Source organism: Coregonus clupeaformis, chromosome 16, assembly GCF_020615455.1.
Source record: "Coregonus clupeaformis isolate EN_2021a chromosome 16, ASM2061545v1, whole genome shotgun sequence".
Lineage (NCBI taxonomy): Eukaryota > Metazoa > Chordata > Actinopteri > Salmoniformes > Salmonidae > Coregonus > Coregonus clupeaformis.
Window position 1 is genome coordinate 53,540,653 of NC_059207.1, and position 22,103 is coordinate 53,562,755.

A 22,103-nucleotide genomic window follows, 5' to 3' on the forward strand; every position below is an offset into this window, starting at 1 on the left:
AGGCCACCATAAATCTATCCTTATCCAGTACACGGCTATAACACATCTATAATGCAGCACACAACTACAATCAATGAATAACAACTCATCAGTCCCCAGGTTAACCATGTAGACTGGAGCTTACCATACAGGCAGAGGTTAGGGGAAAAAACAAGTTGTTTTTCCTGATAAATAACGTCACTAGAACATTGTTTTCCTATGTGAAGCGCGGCTACAGATACCCAGCAGCGGTGCCTCGGCCACACAGCACAGCAGTGGTCTTCAGTTTCAGACAGACATGTTGCTTCTCTGTGAGGGAGTGGAGCTGGGATCAGGGGGTCTCTCTGGTGTCTGTGGTGAACAAGAGGAGTGGGACTGAGCTGATTCTGAGGAGTGTGTGTGTGTGTGTGTGTGTGTGTGTGTGTGTGTGTGTGTGTGTGTGTGTGTGTGTGCACGCACGCCGGCAGCAAGGGAACGGAGCAGAGCGAAGGGAGTGGCGTTATTTTTAGCGCTTTCCCTCCCCAGCATACCAAGCAGTTTGGGCCCGTTGGCTAGTCTGTCTGCTGGCGGCTACTGTTACTGTAGCTACCTCTGGGCCTGCCCTGATCAGACACACACACAGTACACACACACAGCGAGCTTGCAAGGGTCCGCGTTACTGAGATGAATGAGGCACAAGGAGATGAAGAATTCATGTTTCAAATAGTCACGTGAAACGTTACTATTACAATCAAACAATAGGCTATTTAAACATGATTAAACCGAGCATAATTCCCCACCTCAGTGTCCTATTATAAGTTACAGAAAATGTGCTACTTAGCAATTAAGGAATCTTCCCTTTTATACCTATACAATAAAGGCCTATTATATGGAATAGATAGACGCAGTGATTTAAACCTTTCCCACCACTACCCTCATCTACATAACTATAAAAAGAAGGCCTTGGCACAATAGGACACAAAACATGACTGGAAAGTATTTCTTTCCCATGACTTAGTTGTGGTGTATCTGGGGTCGTGACAGTGGCTCATGGTCCTACTGTATGTGAACCTTCCCCCTGGGTCCTGGGACTACGACTGTGTTATGACACTGTGGTTACGGCTGCCATCTTGGCTCATTGCCAACTGTGCCCCCCTCGTCTCCTCCTATGGAAATAACCCTCTACACTTGAGAAATGGGTCAGGCCTTCATTTTCTTAACAAAAGCACCAAACAATGCCCTGAGTGAGTGAGCCACATAATGAACAGAAGAGCTGAAAAAAACGGGGGGGAAAAAACTAATGTAGACGCCACAAAAGGAGCTTGTTTTTCCACCCATGCTGCTCTACAGTATGTGGGAGAGGGGTCCTACTGGCAACATAGTAGTCTTGATTGTTTTCACAAAAACATGCCAATGTTGTCTCTACAAATCAGTCTGCTCTTCGTGGTCTTATCATCACTACCCAGCAGACTGGCACGCACAGCTCAATAACAACATGAGACATGGTGTGTGTGTGTGTGTGTGTGTGTGTCTCCTACAGTACCTCCACCCTACGCTCATTCTTACAACACACACACACCTGCATTACACCCATTCTCATTACATGCTGTACAAACAAAGAGTTATACACTATTTCTAAACACACAGCTCCATCCAATCTGTGGTCTTTTTGACATCACAAACACAACTTTCTGTTTCCTTAACAAGCATTATGATAACTCAAAAACACACAGAATTCCATATCCTCAACAAACATTGTGACATCACAAGTACCCAGAAATCTCTCCTCTCCAAGAACATTATGACAACAAAAAAAATACAATATCCTCGAACAAAGTGACACCTACAAGTTCTTCACATTCAGTGCATTGTGACAACAAAGACACAGCCCTTGCACTGTGAGAAGACAGAAACATTCAGGCAGTCCCAGTGTCAGTCTGCCGTAGCCCAGGGCAGGGTGGGTTCTGTTCGGTGACCATCTACAGATCTGATGTTTACTGTTAACGTACGTCTCTCCAGTTCACAGGCAGGACTGACCGGTCCACTCACTGTCTGAATTTACACTGACCTCGTCACAAACACACAACTAGGGATGCAAAATTCCGGAAATTCCTTTATTTTAATTTTTATCCTGGTTGGAGGATTGGGGATTTCCTTCCATATTCCCTCCTGATTCTGGGAATCCTCCAAGGGGTATTTTGGAAAGTATTCAAGACTCCTTGACTTTTTCCACATTTTGTTATATTACAGCATTATTCAAAAATGTATTAAATCGTTGTTTTCACCCTCATCAATCTACACACAATACCCCATAATGACAAAGCAAAAACATGTTTTAAATAAAATTTCAGACCCTTTACTCAGTGCTTTGTTGAAGCACCTTTGGCAGCGATTACAGCCTCGAGTCTTCTTGGGTATGACGCTCCAAGCTTGGCACACCTGTATTTGGGGAGTTTCTCCCATTCTTCTCTGCAGATCCTCTCAAGCTCTGTCAGGTTGGATGGGGAGCGTCGCTGCACAGCTATTTTCAGGTCTCTCCAGAGATGTTTGATAACATTAGTTTTCAGTTTTCCCCTCCACAATCAGACCACTCCCAGACAGTCCTAGCAAAATTCTTGCTTGAGAAATTGCTCTTTGCTAAGAAGCAATAAAGATAATTTTTTTTAGATCAGCTTTAATATTGCAGATAGATTGTAACTTCCATCAATGTAATTGTCTGCATCACTTCTAATCCCACGTTGTTTTTTTGCAAATAAATTACAAAATATATAAAAAAAACTCAGCAAAAAAAGAAACGTCCCTTTTTCAGGACCCTGTCTTTCATAGACAATTCATAAAAATCCAAATAACTTCACAGATCTCCATTGTAAAGGGTTTAAACACTGATTCCAATGCTTGTTCAATGAACCATAAACACTGAATGAACATGCACCCGTGGAACGGTCGTTAAGACACTAACAGTTTACAGATGGTAGGCAATTAAGGTCACAGTTATGAAAACTTAGGACACTAAAAGAGGCCTTTCTACTGACTCTGAAAAACACCAAAAGAAAGATGCCCAGGGTGCCTGCTCAACTGCGTGAACATGCCTTAGGCATGCTGCAAGGAGGCATGAGGACTGCAGATGTGGCCAGGGCAATAAATTGCAATGTCCGTAATGTGAGACGCCTAAGACAGCGCTACAGGGAGACAGGACGGACAGCTGATCATCCTCGCAGTGGCAGACCACGTGTAACAACACCTGCACAGGATTAGTACGTCCGAACATCACACCTGCGGGACAGGTACAGGATGGCAACAACAACTGCCCGAGTTACACCAGGAATGCACACTCCCTCCATCAGTGCTCAGACTGTCCGCAATAGGCTGAGAGAGTCTAGACTGAGGGCTTGTAGGCCTGTTGTAAGTCAGGAGACGTCACCGGCAACAACATCGCTTATGGGCACAAACCCACCGTCGCTGGACCAGACAGGACTGGCAAAAAGTGCTTTTCACTGATGAGTCGCGGTTTTGTCTCAGGGGTGATGGTCGGATTCGCATTTATCGTCGAAGGAATTAGTGTTACACCGCGGCCTGTACTCTGGAGCGGGATTGATTTGGAGGTGGAGGGTCCGTCATGGTCTGGGGCGGTGTGTCACAGCATCATCGGACTGAGCTTGTTGTCATTGCAGGCAATCTCAACGCTGTGAGTTACAGGGAAGACATCCTCCTCCCTCATGTGGTACCCTTCCTGCAGGCTCATCCTGACATGACCCTCCAGCATGACAATGCCACCAGCCGTACTGCTCGTTCGGTGCGTGATTTCCTGCAAGACAGGAATGTCAGTGTTCTGCAATGGCCAGCGAAGAGCCCGGATCTCAATCCCATTGAACACGCCTGGGACTTGTTGGATCGTAGGGTGATGGCTAGGGCCAGCCTTTCATCCCAGAAATGTCTGGGAACTTGCAGGTGCCTTAGTGGAAGACTACGGTAACATCTCACAGCAAGAACTGGCAAATCTGGTGCAGTCCATGAAGAGGAGATGCACTGCAGTACTTAATGCAGCTGGTGGCCACACCAGATACTGACTGTTACTTTTGTCACCAGATACTGACTGTTGTTCAGTTTGTCTCAGCTGTTGAATCTTGTTATGTTCATACATATACATACATATATAATAATAATAATAATAACAATAAATAATAATAATATGCCATTTAGCAGACGCTTTTATCCAAAGCGACTTACAGTCATGCGTGCATACATTTAATTTTTATTTTTTTGTGTATATATATACATACACACATATACAGTTGAAGTCGGAAGTTTACATACACCTTAGCCAAATACATTTAAACTAAGTTTTTCACAATTCCTGACATTTAATCCTAGTAAACGTGTTTGGATCACCACTTTAAAGAATGTGAAATGTCAGAATAATAGTAGAGAGAATAATGTATTTCAGCTTTTATTTCTTTCATCACATTCCCAGTGGGTCAGAATGTACATACACTAAATTAGTATTTGGTAGCATTGCCTTTCAATTGTTTAACTTGGGTCAAACGTTTCGGGTAGCCTTCCACAAGCTTCCTACAATAAGTTGGGTGAATTTTGACCCATTCCTCCTGACAGAGCTGGAGTAACTGAGTCAGGTTTGTAGGCCTCCTTGCTCGTACACACCTTTTCAGTTCTGCCCACACATTTTCTATAGGATTTATGTCAGGGCTTTGTGATGGCCACTCCAATACCTTGACTTTGTTGTCCTTAAGCCATTTTGCCACAACTTTGGAAGTATGCTTGGGGTCATTCTCCATTTGGAAGACCCATTTGCGAACAAGCTTTAACTTCCTGACTGATGTCTTGAGATGTTGCTTCAATATATCCACATAATTTTCCTTCCTCATGATGCCATCTATTTTGTGAAGTGCACCAGTCCTTCCTGCAGAAAAGCACCACCACAGCATGATGCTGCCACCCCCGTGCTTCACGGTTGGGATGGTGTTCTTTGGCTTGCAAGCGTTCCCCTTTTTCCTCCAAACATAACGATGATCATTATGGCCAAACAGTTCTATTTTTGTTTCATAAAACCAGAGGACATTTCTCCAAAAAGTACTATGTGCAGTTGCAAACTGTAGTCTGGCTTTTTAATGGCGGTTTTGGAGCAGTGGCTTCTTCCTTGCTGAGCGGCCTTTCATGTTATGTCGATATAGGACTGGTTTTACTGTGGATATAGATACTTTTGTACCGGTTTCCTCCAGCATCTTCACAAGGTCCTTTGCTGTTGTTCTGGGATTGATTTGCAATTTTCGCACCAAGGTACGTTAATCTCTAGGAGACAGAACGCGTCTCCTTGCTGAGCGGTATGACGGCTGCGTGGTCCCATTGTGTTTATACTTGCGTACTATTGTTTGTACAGATGAACGTGGTAATTAATTAGCATTTTATTGCATGACATAAGTATTTGATCACCTACCAACCAGTAAGAATTCCGGCTCTCACAGACCTGTTAGTTTTTCTTTAAGAAGCCCTCCTGTTCTCCACTCATTACCTGTATTAACTGCACCTGTTTGAACTCGTTACCTGTATAAAAGACACCTGTCCACACACTCAACCAAACAGACTCCAACCTCTCCACAATGGCCAAGACCAGAGAGCTGTGTAAGGACATCAGGGATACAATTGTAGACCTGCACAAGGCTGGGATGGGCTACAGGACAATAGGCAAGCAGCTTGGTGAGAAGGCAACAACTGTTGGCGCAATTATTAGAAAATGGAAGAAGTTCAAGATGACGGTCAATCACCCTCGGTCTGGGGCTCCATGCAATATCTCACCTTGTGGGGCATCAATGATCATGAGGAAGGTGAGGGATCAGCCCAGAACTACACGGCAGGACCTGGTCAATGACCTGAAGAGAGCTGGGACCACAGTCTCAAAGAAAACCATTAGTAACACATTACGCCGTCATGGATTAAAATCCTGCAGCGCACGCAAGGTCCCCCTGCTCAAGCCAGCGCATGTCCAGGCCCGTCTGAAGTTTGCCAATGACCATCTGGATGGAAGGAATGGGAGATGGTCATGTGGTCTGATGAGACTAAAATATAGCTTTTTGGTCTAAACTCCGCTCGCCGTGTTTGGAGGAAGAAGAAGGATGAGTACAACCCCAAGAACACCATTCCAACCGTGAAGCATGGAGGTGGAAACATCATTCTTTGGGGATGCTTTTCTGCTAAGGGGACAGGACGACTGCACCGTATTGAGGGGAGGATGGATTGGGCCATGTATCGCGAGATCTTGGCCAACAACCTCCTTCCCTCAGTAAGAGCATTGAAGATGGGTCGTGGCTGGGTCTTCCAGCATGACAACGACCCGAAACACACAGCCAGGGCAACTAAGGAGTGGCTCCGTAAGAAGCATCTCAAGGTCCTGGAGTGGCCTAGCCAGTCTCCAGACCCGAACCCAATAGAAAATCTTTGGAGGGAGCTTAATGTCCGTATTACCCAGCGACAGCCCCGAAACCTGAAGGATCTGGAGAAGGTCTGTATGGAGGAGTGGGCCAAAATCCCTGCTGCAGTGTGTGCAAACCTGGTCAAGACCTACAGGAAACGTATGATCTCTGTAATTGTAAACAAAGGTTTCTGTACCAAATATTAAGTTTTGCTTTTCTGATGTATCAAATACTTATGTCATGCAAATTAATTACTTAAAAATCATACAATGTGATTTTCTGGATTTTTGTTTTAAGATTCCGTCTCTCACAGTTGAACTGTACCTATGATAAAAATTACAGACCTCTACATGCTTTGTAAGTAGGAAAACCTGCAAAATCGGCAGTGTATCAAATACTTGTTCTCCCCACTGTATATTGTCAAAGAAGTGTGGATCATCATTATTTGGTCCGTAAAGGTTAATGAGCCATATCTGTTTATGGTCAAATAACATATTTAAAATCATCCATCTACCTTGCAGATCTTTTTGGACAATTTGCACATTCTGATAAAAATTACCGTTAATTAATATCATCACCCCTTTTGAGTTTCTTTGCCCATGGGAGAAGTATACAATTTGCACATTCGGATAAAAATTACCGTTAATTAATATCATCACCCCTTTTGAGTTTCTTTGCCCATGGGTCCCCAAGACCACAGTGGCCTCCATCATTCTTAAACGGAAGAAGTTTGGAACCACCAAGACTCTTCCTAGAGCTGGCTGCCCGGCCAAACTGAGCAATTGGGGGAGAAGGGCCTTGGTCAGGGAGGTGACCAAGAACCCGATGGTACTCTTACCAAGAACCCGATGGTCACTAATACATTTGCAAAAATGTCTAAACCTGTTTTCACTTTGTCATAATGGGGTATTGTGTGTAGATTTATGTGGAAATTGTTTTATTTAATCAATTTTCGAATAAGACCAACGTAACAAAATGTGGAAAAAGTCAAGAGGTCTGAATACTTTGAATGCACTGTATGTCAGTTAAAATAAACATAACTCTGTTTATTAATATGAAAGCTGCTCATGTAGTAGACTATGTCTTATTACATCAAATAAAGTGTTATCAAAGGGATGTGCAAAACATCACATGATTTACAATACCGATGATTACATAATGATGACATACTATCCTTTTAAAGGTCCAATGCAGACGTTTTTTAACCACAATATCATATCAATTCTGGGTAACAATTAAATGACCTTACTGTGAATGTTTTCAATGAAAATGGTCAGAATATGCGATTATAGTATCCAATTCAGCCTTGGTGGTTAAAAGCGTAAAAAATAAACAAAAATAGCTTCTTAGCAAAGACCAATTTCTCAAGCAATAATTTTGCTAGGACTGTCTGGGAGAGGTCTGAGTGTGGAGGGGAAAACTGAATATGCGTGTTATTGGCAGAGGTTTGGAACTCTTTCTTATTGGTGTATTAACTATATAATTTACCACCTGGCGATGTCACCAGGCAGGCAAAAACTCCATCCCACCAAAACAGTAAAAGATAATTATCATCATATTCACAATGTCACAGTATTATTCCAACCAAACATTTTTTTTTAAAGTTTGTAGAAAAATTCACTTTTTGAATGTATTTTTATGCGAGTTGTAATAAGAGTGATCATCAGCTCCAAAACACTGTGACAAAACAAGAGCAGCCGCATGAAGCCTCCTTCTGGGTAGTTGTACATATCAGTAGCATTCCTGTGACCTTGACAAGTTGCAACCCATTACACAGAGACAGAGAGAGACAGAGAGACAGAGAGAGACAGAGAGAGAGACAGAGAGAGAGACAGAGACAGAGAGACAGAGAGAGAGAGAGAGAGAGAGAGAGAGAGAGGTGAACAAGTCATCCATGCTGAAACTTAACACCTTGTCTTAATGTCCATGAAGTGAAACAGATATGTACTGTGCAAAGCCGGTCAACACTGAAAATAGGACATTTAGTGTAGTTGAAAAGCTTGGATGCCTTGTCTTACCTGCTCTTCAAAACTGACTGCCATCTCAGGTTGTGTTTACAAAGCATACAGCAGAACTGTTTACACGCAACACACCGGCTGACAAAGAGAGGCCCAATATCATTCTCACCAGCACACACCTGTACTCCACTAGTCCAGTATATCCCTTTCACAGACACAGATCCTTGACTTAGCTAACATACAAAACAAAGAGAAAAATAAAGAGAGAGAGAAAGGTACATAAGCTGGCCAAAAAACTACATCTATACCTGTAGCTAGCTCTCCCATGATGCTTTGCCTGCTGATAAAAGCCTAGTGGCCAGGGGGTTGAGTTGGGCCCGCCCACATTGATCCAGCTGACTGCTGCTGACAAATAGGGCATCTCCCACCCTAGCGGCTAGCCAATGAGGAGCCTCCCTACCTGTGTGAAAGGTAATACTGACAGATTAATTATGAATGACTAATTATTACACCCTGAAACTGTGTATAATGTGTTAGAAATGTGTGAGTGTAGGACCAGTAAAGGCTATGGCATTGAGCCACTATTTAGCAATGTGAGTAAGAGTTAGGCCAGACAACAAAGGACAAGGAGAACTGTCTACAGACAACTGAGAAACTAAGATAAAAGAGGCCTCCCAATTTAAGGAGGGGAGAAACTGTTATGAAAACATGGTGCAGAATATTGTGAGAACGGCAATAACTGAGTAATGCAGGGAGTAGGCTATGTGTGTGTGTGTGTGTGTATGTGTGTATGCATGTGTGTATATGTGTGTGTGTGTGAACTGATGGTCAGGAGAGCAGTTTTAGAGTGGAAAACTACAGCCCGCCTACAGAGGGGAGGGATTTTTTTTGTATGACGTATGAGTATAAAAGATGGACTTTGAAATTGTGATGGCAGAATTCTCAATGAATAAATCTCTGACTATGCAGATCGAGACTCTGTCCGTTACTTAAATCCCAAAAGACTTACAACCTTTTGGGAGACGCACAGAGACACTGAAATCGTTTGTTAAATAATTCACATAAATACCTGTACAGTCACTGGAGCCTCTCTGTTCTGTCCCTTCCAGCAGAGCAGAGCAACGTACCTCAGACCTGCAGGTCCTCACTCAACAGAACACAGAACGTAGAATTGTAATGTATAGATACTGATACTATTCTTTATTCTACTTGACAGAGTTACTCTGTCTTCTCTACACATAACATTATTTTCTGAATGTTTGGCCTAGATTTTGAGGGAGGGAAAGACAGTATGTATTTAAAATGGGTTGACCAATGATAGACAGCAGTATCAAAAGCACATGATGATATCATGAAGGCACTTTGAGGGCTTTATAGCTCTGAGGAAAACAGATCCCGTATCCATGCATGGGCCTAGTCTGGGCGTCAGAAACATGAGTCAAATAAGAACATAACAGAATATCACACAGTGAATGTGAGAATCCTTTCTGTCTGTTATTAGACACAGTCATGGACACACAAGCCACCACAGAAGACTGGAGACAAAAAGGGCACACTAGCCAGCCACCACATAAGAAATTGAGACATCCAGAATCTCTCCTGTCAGACGTGTGTACTGTTACTGTGCCATATGGTAACAGTGCTGGAAATATACGGCATTACCGACAATGTACACTAGGGGTACTATTTCTTTCCAAACGTTTATTTTTATACTTTTTTGGGACGCACAAAACAAATTTAGGCAGTAGGGATCTTGATGTTGATTGATTGTCTCTGCTTTAACCAGGAAGCTTGATCTTGCAAGATAGCAAGTTAGCAAACCAAATGCATAGCTGGAGCCTTGAGCTGGAAATAATTTATTGGGCACAACAAATTGAAATTTATTTTGTAAATTCATACAGTTGAATTCATAAAATTCCAGTGTCGACTCCCATTTCTGTCTCAAGATTTGATTCCACTAGGACTCGACTCCTAAGATTCAGTATTTTTAGATCTGAGGAGACTGATTAGTTGCAGTACTTCCGAGAACCAACACTAGCATCTTTCACAGCGAGCTAGCGAGGGACGGAGAGAGAGGGGAGGGGCACTGTATAGGTAGGTCGGCCACCAGGCAGACAGAGTCAGAACAGTGCACTAGGCATCAACTATCAACAATCAAAAGCTGTATATCGCAATGAAATGCTGGATCTTGCAATTTCTTGGCTTACAATATCTCGGAACGTCAGTAATGCAGGGCCTATCATCAATCAATATGTTAGGATATTGAGATGAGCGAAATGCAACACTTCACTCTCACACAATGTGTGCACAGGTTCGCTTCACGCTGTTCACAGTGTGGTAGCAAGCCAGGGCACCAAAACAGTTGAGAAGTTGTTCCAAACCATCTCAATTGGGTTGAGGTCAGGTGATTGTGGAGGCCATGTCATCTGATGCAGCACTCCATCACTCTCCTTCTTGGTCAAATAGCCCTTACCCAGCCTGGAGGTGTGTTGGGTCATTGTCCTGTTGAAAAACAAAATGATAGTCCCACTAAGCACAAACCAGAAGGGATGACGTATCACTGCAGAATGCTGTGGTAGCCATGCTGGTTAAGTGTGCCTTGAATTCTAAATAAATCACTGACAGTGTCACCAGCAAAGCACCCCCACACCTTCTCCTCCATGCTTCACGGTGGGAACCACACATGCAGAGATCATCCGTTCACCTACTCTGCGTCTCACAAAGACACGGCGGTTGGAACCAAAACTCTCAAATTTGGACTAATCAGACCAAAGGACAGATTTCCACCGGTCTAATGTCCATTGCTCGTGTTTCTTGGCCCAAGCAAGTCTCTTCTTATTGGTGTCCTTTAGTAGTGGTTTCTTTGCAGCAATTCGACCATGAAGGCCTGATTCACGCAGTCTCCTCTGAACAGTTGATGTTGAGATGTGTCTGTTACTTGAGCATTTATTTGGGCTGCAATTTCTGAGGCTGGTAACTCTAATGAACTTATCCTCTGCAGCAGAGGTAACTCTGGGTCTTCCTTTCATGTGGCGGTCCTCATGAGAGCCAGTTTCATCATAGCGCTTGATGGTTTTTCCAACTGCACTTGAAGAAACTTTCAAAGTTCTTGACATTTTCCGGATCATTCCTTCATGTCTTGAAGTAATGATGGACATTCATTTCTCTTTACTTATTTGAGCTGTTCTTGCCATGATATGGACTTTGTCTTTTATTAAATAGGGCTACCTTGTCACAACACAACTGATTGGCTCAAATGCATTAAGGAAAGAAATTCCACAAATTAACAAGGCACACCTGTTAATTGAAATGCATTCCAGGTGACTACCTCATGAAGCTGGTTGAGAGAATGCCAAGAGTGTGCAACGCTGTCATCAAGGAAAAGGGTGGCTACTTTGAAGATTCTCAAATATAAAATATATTTTGATTTGTTTAACACTTTTTTGGTTACTACATGATTCCATATGTATTATTTCATAGTTTTGATGTCTTCACTATTATTCTACAATGTAGATAATAGTACAAATAAAGAAAAACCCTGGAATGAGTAGGTGTGTCCAAACATTTGACTGGTACTGAACTATTGTTGTTTTTATCATACCATCGGTATTTCTAAATACCCGATACAAGGTATATACGGTATACAACCAAAGCCTACCACACCCTACAGCTGCTGTGGTGGCTGGAACCTGGAGATCTGAGGGAGAGGAGTTGATTGAGTCTCTCTCTCTCCCTCCCGCACTCTACCCCCTTCCCCCTGAGAGGGAGGGAGGGAGGAATGTCTTGAGAGTCCATCAGACAAGCAGAAGATGATTAATGATGTCATCAAGTCAGCGATGCACAATTCACCTCCTGTTAAACGATCAAAGACTATAAACTGCCCAGTACCCCACTCTTTTCCCCCCTTCCTCCTCCACCTCCCTCTTTTTCACCCTCTCCTCCTCACTCTTTTTCTCCTTCCCTTTTCCTCTCCGTCTTTCTCCCCCTCTCTATCAATCCCCTTTTCCTCTTTAAATATCTTCCCTATCTCTCTCTGTCTCTCTTCTCTTTTCCCTCTCTCTCTCTGTATATGTTCAGTAGTGTAGATCGGACCTATCTAATCCATCCACAGAGCTGAGTGTTAAAGATCAGACATCACACTACTGTTAAGTGTTACAGCAGGATATCTGTGATGTCATCTCTGGGCGCCAGGCAGGCTGGTGGTAGCTAAATAAAAAGGTCAGCGCCATTACAGAGTGTGGGAAGATCTCAATTGCATACTCCTCGCGTCCACCCTCTATCCTCGTCTCCTTCTCAAAACCAATTGGAGGAGAAGGTCAGAGAGGAGGGACCTCTAGCTTTCTCATCCAATGTGTTTTGAGAAGGAGATGAGGAGAAGAAGCGAGTATGCAATTGACATCTTCCCTGTGTCTCACACTAAAGAGGTGTCAGACCATGTTTGAACCAGACCCTGTTCCATTTCTTTTAAATGTAAGAGAGGGATCTCTTCCATCCCTCCTGCCCATCCTTCCTTGAAGTGATCACTGATGTTACATTGAGGAAGGTTATATTGAGTACTCTAGTCTGATTCTGTATGTTTTCCATGGGTAAGCCCTTATTTTAAGATGATTGGATAGGTGTAAGTGGAGGCTCTATGTATGCATCTTTCACCTATTCTAGTCATGTGAGGTCAGTGATTACTATTCAGTGACCATAACCCCACTCTCCTCCACATATAGTAGTGCTTCACAACCCCAGAGAGAGCACTAGAGACAGCACTACACTCCAAACAGAAAGGCCAATTGTTCTAGCCTCAACTGCGGCTCTCAGTTTCTTGTTTGATAAAACAATGTCCGCTTTGGAGCACCAGGGTTTGCACGCCCATCTCTCGCCCTCTTCTCTCGCTCTCCACTGTGCCAGCTATTCTCCATAATGTCTGCGCTCTCCATTGTGATGTAATCTCGTTAGTGAGTCATTCTACTCACACATTCTGAATTCCTCTTCCTTCATTGTATTATTAGGTGGCCTGTTAACCATTTTTAAATGTATGGGAAGCTCTTTGTAAATAATATTATTATCACATAAGCATCATTAGCATTGTTAGTCTAAATTAGTCATACAATTACCTCGTCTTAAAGTAATCACAAACACCAAAGAAAATCCACAAATCTACAGTAAAGGCTTGAATGGCTTTGGAGGGTAAAAAAAACAAACACTTCACACCAACACTTGTCTTGTTTTCATATGAGAGATTGAAAATGTTAATCTTAGCCACATCGGCATGAGTGTTTGAAGATCTCTGTTTTTTCTTCATAATAAATTGTGGTTCTATTTTTATCCTCTTCCCTTCAGTGTTGCACCTGGGATTGTGTCTCTGTACAGAACATCTGCGAGACCAGAGCAGCAGAGAGCAGAGCGGAACTAGGCCAGAGCAGCAGAGTGCAGAAACTGATCATTAGGCTTTTGATCACTGGGAGATCGTCAATCAGTAAACAACCACTTCAGACACTGGCCTTCCTTCCATCCCTCTTCCTCTCTCTTCTGCATCCTCCCTCTGCTTCCCTTCCCTGTTCACCCTACATCCTCTGATCCATCAGTAGACCAGGTCTGTCTATTGTTCTAGCTGCTCTAAGGAGGAAGTGATGTCAGGGTAAATACATCATAACACACAACACTTCTGTTTGTACTGTAGCAATGGGGTTGCTATGGTAAAACACTTCATTCCAATGGTTTCCTCATTCATATTGCCCCAAATAGGAGTTATGGTAAAATAAACCAACAGCATATTCACTGCTTTCCAACTCTCAAAGTGTTTGAAGGAAACCCAACACTATTTAAAGTTGTACCCACGTCTGCGGTGCGGCTGTATGGGTGTTTGATCTGAAATATGCAACAGACGCCACAAGGAAGTCTCTTCCCCTTGGACACATACACACCCCTTTTCCTGCTGCTGCTGTTCAACAAAACCTTAAAATTACCAAAGGACATTTCCTGTTATTACTAAATAAAAAGTATGTTTTATTTCTCTGATCAACACAGAGAAATTAGAGCACAGAGAACCGTGATCTCATCGTGACAAGTGGAGTTAACCTGGGATTTGGCTACCTGTCCTCTATGGTCTACATCTCTCTGTTAGAGTTAGCCTGGGCTTGGCAGTCTTGGCCTGGCTGTGCTCTGGACTGGGGTGTGGTGATGTGGAAAAAGGAAAAAGGCCTGCCAACCTGGCAGCCATGAAGGAAGTGTTCTGTAAACGGTCTCTCTGCCTGCATTTTGTGACGTGCTCTATCATAATCAGTAGTAAGTCGCGCTAGCTCATAAAAAAAAAGAATCATTAAAAATTCAATTTTTTTCAAAAATATTGGCATGGCCTTTTGTTGGATCAAAACAGAATTCACTAGAATAACATGTTTTCTATCCAAACCAATTTGTTTAAATGTCGAAATCAAGCAAATGACTAGCAAACAACTGGGACTGGAGGGTGATGGTATGTCATGCACATGTACGCACTGTAGTCTCCCCTAGGTACATATCTTAAATCTCTCTTTCTCTTCATTGTAAACAGAAAAATGTGTACTTATTTACTGTTTATTATCTCAAACTAAATTAAAAATCCTGAAAATGCATTAAAGGCACAGTGCAGTCAAAAACGTGATTTTCCTGATGTTTATATACGTTTCCACACTGAGGTTGGAATAATACTGTGAAATTGTGAAAATTATGATAATTCCCTATTAGTGTATGAGGTGTTTGAAAAGACTGTCTAACATTTCTGCCTGTTGTGGTGGGATGGAGACCAATAAGAAAGAGCGTTCCAAACCTCTCTGCCAATAACAGCTAGTTTTCAGTTTTCCCCCTCCCAGTCAGACCACTCCCAGCCAGTCCTAGCAAAATTAGTTATTGAGAATTTTTTTGTTGTTGCTAAGAAGCAATTTTGGTTTCTTTTTAACCAGCAAGGTACTTAATTGCTACTCAGAAATGACTTGATACTGAGATAAAAACGGCAGTAGTGTTTGAACATTTCAGATAACTCAGTTTTACAGATAAATATACAACCTGGGTGTTTTTTTCTTTCCCCCAAGAAAATGCTGTATAATAGCTGCTAGGTCTTTTTTCCTCGAAAGGAGCACCAGCATTGTTGTGAAATCAAAACAAAGACAGTAAAATTAGATGGTTGCCAGAGTAACAATTACAGGGGTAGTGTGCGTGTGTATATATGTGTGTGTGTGTGTGTGTGTGTGTTCAGGGCCTACAACCTCTGTATAGGCACTAAAATAACCAACTGCCCCTTATTCCTGTTGATGGTGATGGGTTGAACACAGAAATCACTGCCATGTAATTACAGCTGAACTGAACAGAGAGAGAGACATCCACTGTTTGGAAAACGCTGGATTAGTCTCAAATTCCCTTTATAGTGCACTACTTTTGATCAGAGCACTGGTCAAAATTAGTGCACTATGTGGGAAATAAGGTGCCATTTGGGACTGCTTTGTTCAACATTCCTAAAACATTTGTTCAACACTCAGCTGCATATATAGGCCAACTGCATGCCATGCTATTCAGTGGCATATAGCCTAAGGGGGGCTTTCCTCCAAAACCCAATCAACCTACTAACACTCCCACTGTCCCTGACAGCATCCCAGATATGCCCCATGAATGTCCCACCAGGAAGTAACAATATATGCGTCCCAAATGGTACCCTATTCCCTTTACAGTGCACTATTTAGGGAATAGGGTGCAATTTGTGACGCAAACAATGGCTACTGTAAACCGATGACAGGGTTCTGACTCAACAGGCTGAGCAAAAGGGGCTTGAGCTGGGCCATTGGGTCATTCTTGTCCTCTCTAACTGAGGGTATTTTAGGTGTCTGAACTAACTTGTGGAAGGGGGAGGAGGAAAAGGAGGAGGAGAGGGAGGCTTTGGGTTGGAATGCAGGAGAGAAGAAGTGTGGTTGTTGTCCACTGTAAAACACACACGCAGTGTAACACTGGGACCAAGATAATCTGCTGCTGCCATGTAAATTAAACCTTCTCGTCCCTGGCACGAGGGCAAGGGTGGTAAAGGTGTGTGTGTGTGTGTGTGTGTGTGTGTGTGTGTGTGTGTATACAGTGCATTTGGAAAGTAGCAGAGAGCAGAGCAGAACTAGGCCAGAGCAGTGGAGTGCAGAGTGCAAAGACTGATTATTAGGCTTTTGATCACTGGGAGATTGTCAATCAGTAAACAACCACTTCAGACACTGGCCTTCCCTCCATCCCTCTTCCTTTTCCTCTATTCCTCTCTCTTCTGCATCCTCCCTCTGCTTCCCTTCCCTTCTCTGTTCACCCTACATCCTCTGATCCATCAGTAGACCAGGTCTGTCTATTGTTCTAGCTGCTCTAAGGAGGAAGTGATGTCAGGGTAAATAAATCATAATAATACAATCACAACACTTCTGCCCCAAACCATTATTCCTCCTCCACCAAACTTTAGTTGGCACTATGCATTCGGGCAGGTAGCGTTCTCCTGGCATCCGCCAAACCCAGATTTGTCCGTTGGACTACCAGATGGTGAAGCATGATTCCGTTTTTCCACTGCTCCAGATTCCAATGGCGGCAAGCTTTACAACACTCTAGCCGACGATTGGCATTGCGCATGGTGATCTTAAGCTTGTGTGCAGCTGCACGGCTATGGAAACCCATTTCATGAAGCTCCCGACGAACAGTTATTGTGCTGACGTTGCTTCCAGAGGCAGTTTGGCACTCGGTAGTGAGTGTTGCAACCGAGGACAGACGATTTTTATTCAGCACTCAGCGGTCCCATTCTGTGAGCTTATGCAGCCTACCACTTCGTGGCTGAGCCGTTGTTGCTCCTTTACCACTTTACAATAACAGCACTTACAGTTGACCGGGGCAGCACTAGCAGGGCAGAAATTTGACGAACTGACTTGTTGGAAAGGTGGCATCCTATGACGGTGCCACGTTGAAAGTCACTGAGCTCTTCAGTACATTCTACTGTCAATGTTTGTCTATGGAGATTGCACGGCTGTGTGCTCGATTTTATACACCTGTCAGCGACGGTTGTGGCTGAAGTAGCCAAATCCACTCATTTGAAGTGTGTCCACATACTTTTGTATAAACATTAAGAACACCTTCCTAATATTGAGTTGCACCCCCCCTCCCTTTTGCCCTCAGAACAGTCTCAATTCGTCGGGGCATGTACTCTACAAGGTATTGAAAGCGTTCCACAGGGACACTGGCCCATGTTGACTCCATTGCTTCCCACAGTTATGTCAAGTTGGCTGGATGTCCTTTGGGTGGTGGACCATTCTTGATCCATACTGTTCCGTACCTGGCACCGACGAAGATGGCGGCCTCGCGACTAGCTCTTAGGAAACTTTGCAGTATTGTTTTTTTATGTATTATTTTTTACATTATTAGCTCATAAAGTGTTTTGTATCATTACATACAGCCGGGGAAAACTATTGGATATCAGAGCGGCGGTAACTCACCAGCATTACGACCAGGAATATCACTTTCCCGAAGCAGATCCATTGTTTGCTCTCCCCAGGGCAACTGAACTGATTCCAGCGGCTGACCCAAAACATCGCCGCCAGAGGAGAGGCACTCGGAGCGTCCTGCTGGTTCGATTTAGGAGGCGCGCACACCACCCGCCGCTTCCAAGAATTCTACTCGCTAACGTTCAGTCTTTGGTTAACAAGATTGACGAACTCCGGGCAAGGATTTCTTTCCAGAGAGACGTCAAGGCCTGTAACATACTTTGTTTCACGGAAACATGGCTCTCTGGATATTCTGTCGAAATCAGCCCAGCCAGAGGGGGTCTCAGTTCATCGCGCAGAGAGGAATAAATATCTCTCCGGGAAGCAGAAGGGCGGAGGTGTGTGTTTCATGACTAACGACTCATGGTGTAATTGTAGTAACATACAGGAACTCGAGTCCTTTTGTTCACCCGACCTAGAATATCTCACAATCAAATGCCGACCGTATTATCTCCCAAGAGAATTTTCTTTGGTTATAGTCACGGCCGTGTATATCCCCCCTCAAGCCGATACCACGACGGCCCTCAAAGAACTTCACTGGACTTTATGCAAACTGGAAACCACATATCCTGTGGCTGCATTTATTGTAGCCAGGGATTTTAACAAAGCAAATTTGAGGACTAGGCTGCCGAAGTTCTATCAACATATCGACTGTTGTACTCGCGCTGCCAAAATCCTTGTCCATTGCTATTCGAACTTCCGGGATGGTTATAAGGCCCACCCCCGCCCTCCTTTCTGAAAATCTGATCATGACTCCATTTTGCTCCTCCCTTCCTATAGGCAGAAACTCAAACAGGAAATACCCGTGCTAAGGAATATTCAACACTGATCTGACCAATCGGAATCCACGCTTCAAGATTGTTTTGATCACGCGGACTGGGATATGTTCCGGGTAGCTTCCGAAAATAATTTAGACGAATACACTGAAACGGTGACTGAGTTTATGAGGAAGTGTATAGGTGATGTTGTGCCCACTATGACTATTAAAACCTACCCTAACCAGAAACCGTGGATAGATGGCAGCATTCGCACCAATCTGAAAGCGCGAACCATCGCATTCAACCATGGCAAGGTGACTGGGAATATGGCAGAATACAAACAGTGTAGCTACTCACTCCGCAAGGCAATTAAACTGGCAAAACATCAGTATAGAGACAAAGTGGAGTCGCAATTCAACGGCTCAGACACGAGACGTATGTGGCAGGGTCTACAGACAATCACAGACTACAAAAGGAAAACCAGCCACGTCGCCGACACCGATGTCTCGCTTCCAGACAAGCTAAAACACCTTCTTCGCCCGCTTTGAGGATAACAGTGCCACTGACGAGGCCCACTACCAAGGACTGTGGCCTCTCCTTCTCCGTGGCCAACGTGATTAAGACGGCTCAGAGGCGGCAGGTAGCTTAGTGGTTAAGAGTGTTGTTCCAGTAACCAAAAGGTAGCTGGTTCTAATCCCCGAGCCGACTAGGTGAAAAATCTGTCGATGTGCCCTTGAGCAAGGCACTTAACTCTAATTGCTCCTGTAAGTCGCTCTGGATAAGAGTGTCTGCTAAATAACGTAAATGATACACAGACGATGCTGCCGGCCCAGACGGCATCCCTAGCCGCGTCCTCAGAGCATGCGCAGACCAGCTGGCTGGTGTGTTTATGGACATATTCAATCTCTCCCTTTCCCAGTCTGCTGTTCCCACATGCTTCAAGATGGCCACCATTGTTCCTGTACCCAAGAAAGCAAAGGTAACTGAACTAAATTACTATTGCCCTGTAGCACTCACCTCTGTCATCATGAAGTGCTTTGAGAGACTAGTCAAGGATCATATCACCTCTACCTTACCTGTCACCTAGACCCACTTCAATTTGCTTACCGCCCCAATAGATCCACAGACGATGCAATCGCCATCACACTGCACACTGCCCTATCCCATCTGGACAAGAGGAATACCTATGTAAGAATGCTGTTCATTGACTATAGCTCAGCATTCAACACCATAGTACCCTCCAAGCTCATCATCAAGCTCGAGGCCCTGGGTCTGAACCCCGCCCTGTGCAACTGATTCCTTGACTTCCTGACGGGCCGCCCCCAGGTGGTGAAGGTAGGAAACAACATCTCCACTTCCCTGATCCTCAACACTGGGGCCCCACAAGAGTGCGTGCTCAGCCCCCTCCTGTACTCCCTGTTCACCCATGACTGCGTTGCCAAGCACGCCTCAAACTCAATCATCAAGTTTGCAGACGACACAACAGTAGTAGGCTGGATTACCATCAATGACGAGACCGCCTACAGGGAGGAGGTGAGGGCTCTGGGAGTGTGGTGCCAGGAAAATAACCTCTCACTCAACGTCAACAAAACAAAGGAGATTATCGTGGACTTCAGGAAACAGCAGAGGGTGCACCCCCCTATCCACTTCGACCGGACCGCAGTGGAGAAGGTGGAAAGCTTCAAGTTCCTTGGCGTACACATCACCGACAAACTGAAATGGCCCACCCACGCAGACAGTGTGGTGAAGAAGGCGCAACAGAGCCTCTTCAACCTCAGGAGACTGAAGAAATTCGGCTTGGCACCTAAAACCCTTACAAACTTTTACAGATGCACAACTGAGAGCATCCTGTCGGGCTGTATCACCACCTGGTACGGCAACTGCACCGCCCGCAACCACAGGGTGGTGCGGTCTGCCGAACGCATTATCGGGGGCAAACTACCCGCCCTCAAAGACACATACAGCACCCGATGTCACAGGAAGGCCAAAAAGATCATCAAGGACATCAACCACCCGAGCCACTGCCTGTTCACCCCGCTATCATCCAGAAGGCGAGGTCAGTACAGGTGCATCAAAGCTGGGACCGAGAGAATGAAAAACAGCTTCTATCTCAAGGCCATCAGACTGTTAAATAGCAATCACTAGCACATTAGAGGCTGCTGCTGCCTATTGAAATCACTGGCCACTTTAAGAAATTGAACACTAGCCACTTATCTTGCACTACTCATCTCATATGTATATACTGTGTTCTATAATATTCTACTGTATCTTAGTCCATGCCGCTCTGTCATTGCTTGTCCATATATGTATATTTTCTTAAATTCCATTCCTTACTAGTTTTGTGTGTATTAGGTATATGTTGTGAAATTGTTCGATATTACTTGTTAAATATTACTGCATTGTCGGAGCTAGAAGCACAAGCATTTTGCTACACCCGCTATAACATCTGCTAAACACGTGTACAGTGGGGAGAACAAGTATTTGATACACTGCCGATTTTGCAGGTTTTCCTACTTACAAAGCATGTAGAGGTCTGTAATTTTTTTATCATAGGTACACTTCAACTGTGAGAGACGGAATCTAAAACAAAAATCCAGAAAATCACGTTATATGATTTTAAAGTAATTAAGTAAGTAAGTTAAGCATTTTATTGCATGACATAAGTTAAACAGAACTTAATATTTGTTACAGAAACCTTTGTTTGCAATTACAGAGATCATACGTTTCCTGTAGGTCTTGACCAGGTTTGCACACACTGCAGCAGGGATTTTGGCCCACTCCTCCATACAGACCTTCTCCAGATCCTTCAGGTTTTGGGGCTGTCACTGGGCAATACGGACTTTCAGCTCCCTCCAAAGATGTTCTATTGGGTTCAGGTCTGGAGACTGGGTAGGCCACTCCAGGACCTTGAGATGCTTCTTACGGAGCCACTCCTTAGTTGCCCTGGCTGTGTGTTTCTGGTCGTTGTCATGCTGGAAGACCCAGCCACGACCTATCTTCAATGCTCTTACTGAGGGAAGGAGGTTGTTGGCCAAGATCTCGCAATACATGGCCCCATCCATCCTCCCCTCAATACGGTGCAGTCGTCCTGTCCCCTTTGCAGAAAAGCATCCCCAAAGAATGATGTTTCCACCTCCATGCTTCACGGTTGGGATGGTGTTCTTGGGGTTGTACTCATCCTTCTTCTTCCTCCAAACACGGCGAGTGGAGTTTAGACCAAAAAGCTATATTTTTGTCTCATCAGACCACATGACCTTCTCCCATTCCTCCTCTGGATCATCCAGATGGTCATTGGCAAACTTCAGACGGGCCTGGACACGCGCTGGCTTGAGCAGGGGGACCTTGCGTGCGCTGCAGGATTTTAATCCATGACGGCGTAATGTGTTACTAATGGTTCTCTTTGAGACTGTGGTCCCAGCTCTCTTCAGGTCATTGACCAGGTCCTGCTGTGTAGTTCTGGGCTGATCCCTCACCTTCCTCATGATCATTGAT

The 22,103-nt window shown here is 44.2% G+C and overlaps 1 protein-coding gene across 9 annotated transcripts in view; it reads right to left on the reverse strand.

The window, feature by feature from the left end:
- Positions 1-22,103, reverse strand: part of LOC121585174 (tight junction protein ZO-2) — a 155,710-nt gene that overhangs the window by 68,272 nt on the left and 65,335 nt on the right. The window contains exon 1 of one of the 9 annotated variants that reach the window (XM_041901574.2): positions 9,411-9,429. The exons of the other annotated variants lie outside the window; for them this stretch is intronic. The gene's annotated coding sequence lies outside the window, so the exon portion shown is untranslated. Of the gene's footprint in view, positions 1-9,410; positions 9,430-22,103 lie in introns of those variants that run through there. 9 annotated transcript variants of the gene reach the window in all.